This window comes from Fragaria vesca, linkage group LG2 (genome assembly GCF_000184155.1).
Source record: "Fragaria vesca subsp. vesca linkage group LG2, FraVesHawaii_1.0, whole genome shotgun sequence".
NCBI classification, from domain to species: domain Eukaryota; kingdom Viridiplantae; phylum Streptophyta; class Magnoliopsida; order Rosales; family Rosaceae; genus Fragaria; species Fragaria vesca.
The window spans coordinates 8,896,393-8,898,679 of record NC_020492.1 but is presented as its reverse complement, the minus strand read 5'-3'; positions in this window follow the sequence as shown (position 1 = coordinate 8,898,679).

Genomic DNA, 2,287 nt, shown 5'->3' with positions numbered 1-2,287 from the left:
ATATCAAACTAGTAGTTGGTGTAATACTACATCAATGTAGACAACTTCAGAGGATTGGAGATTCTGATTCGAGTGATTTCACTCTATCTCCATATCAAATAGTAGTTGGCGTATTATTACATCAACGTAGAAAACTACAGTTTTAATTAGGACCTTCGATTCATTTTTACAAGGGTTAATTTTAATTTATCCTTATCAATTTTAAATCGATCATCATCTTAGTTAATTTTTTTTTAATTTTATTAAAAGCACCCTTTTAACTTTCATATTAGGGCTTCCAGCCAAGGATCTACTCCGATATTCATCGGTTTCAAAACTGTGGAATCGCTTTATTCGCAGCAAAGACTTCATCAAAGAGCATCACCAACGCTCAATCAATTCCATCTATGGTCAGTTATATTCGTGGCCCTCCCTTGCGGGTAGATTAAATGACGCAGAACAACGAATAGAGCATCCATTTTATCAACTTGAAGACAAGAGTGGACTCCTCCTTTTTCTTTTTCTCTTTTTTTTGAAGCTAAAAGACTGAATTACAAATAATCGCCTCTCGAACTCCTATTTTTTCTGATATGCTTGGCTTCTGCAACGGATTGATATTACTTGAACTTTGCACACAAGAACCAGATGATCCGTATGAGGGTGAGGGCACCCTCTTTTTGTGGAATCCAACGATAGCAAGACACATAGAGATCATACCTTTCGAGGCCGCCAACAACACTTTTCAGATTCATGGGTAGGTTATCATTGCAAGGAAGATGACTTTAAGGGCATCTCCAACAATACCCTCCAAACCCATACTTATAATCAAAACCCAAAGATTTTGATCTCCAACCATCAAAACCTATACTCAAATATGGGTTCCGACTAAAAAAGCGACCCATTTTGGATCGACTGTGAAGTAGGAAACCCATTTGGGTTGGCGCGGGACCCATGCGGAAGAGGAGGCACGTGAAGGTGCTTGAAGATACTGAGAGAACGCGCCATCACCTGGAGTTGTGGAATACACGCCCTACAAGACAAAATAATGGGATGGAATCATCAAACGCGCTTTGCACGCGTTCAACTTGTTTGGCAGCGTGGGTCCTCCTCCAAATGGGTAATAAAACAGATGGCTGAGATCTCTTGTTTTATTTAAAATCAAAGGTGCAGATCAATTCATTCCTAAAAAGACAAATTCATGTATAATTTATTTGTCCTTAAATAATTATATGAAATAATTATAATTTAGGTATGGGTATGAGTTTTGATATAATAGTTGGAGATGAAATATATGTTTGAATAGTAATAGGTTTAGATAAGTCAAAAAATGAGTTTAAGTATGAGTTTTGGGTAAGGTGTTGGAGATGCCCGAAGGTGTTAACTCTAGCGAATTAGGTCTAGTTTGGTATAGCTTTGTTTTAAAAAAAAAACCAATTTCTCTCTTAACTTTCAGATTTTATAGTGTTTGGTAAATGAAAGGAACGGTTTTTTTTTTTATAGAAAATTACAGGTCACTGGCAGCAGCTTTTAAAAGCAAAAAAACAACCTGAAAGTTATTTTTAAAAGCAGCTGTCACTAAAAACACTAGAGATTAATAAATTTTATCTTGACAGCATTTTTAAAACTAATATTTACTAAACACAAAACTGTTTTAATTCACAACTGATTATTTTCGTAATACAGTAACAACATTTTTTGATTTTTAAGTCACAGCAATACCAAACTAGCCTTTACACGTTTACAGTGTAGCTTCCCGCAGATGGAAAAGGGTAGAAAGGCTTCCACCTAAGCTTAATCTGCCTTATCAAAGGGGAAGGGGAATGGTGTCGTTGAACAATTCTTGTGTAGCTTGGCTGATGAGAGGTAATGATATCGGGTGTGTTTGGTGCAGCTGGGCTTATAAGAAAAGCTGGCTTATAAGCTATCCTGAGAATAAGTGACTGAAAAGCAAAGTATGTCTGAGTGTTTGGTAAACTGACTTTTAATATGTGCTGTTAGTGTTAAAAGCAGTGGAAGGTGTTTGGTAAACTCTCCGGCTAAAAGTGCTTCTAATTTGTAGAATGACCATTTTAGACATGAAACTATAAATAACTTCATATACTATAATTTATCTATGGTTTGTTTAACTTTGTCCATATAAATCAATATTTACTAACTGTTTTTATTAACCATGATGATTATATGATAAAATTGAATAATTTGACATGAAGTATCAACAAAAATATTTTAACACATTAAAACATTACCGATAATAACATTAATAACCTGCAAACCATGTCTTAAAGTAACATAAAGTAGTAAACAAAAG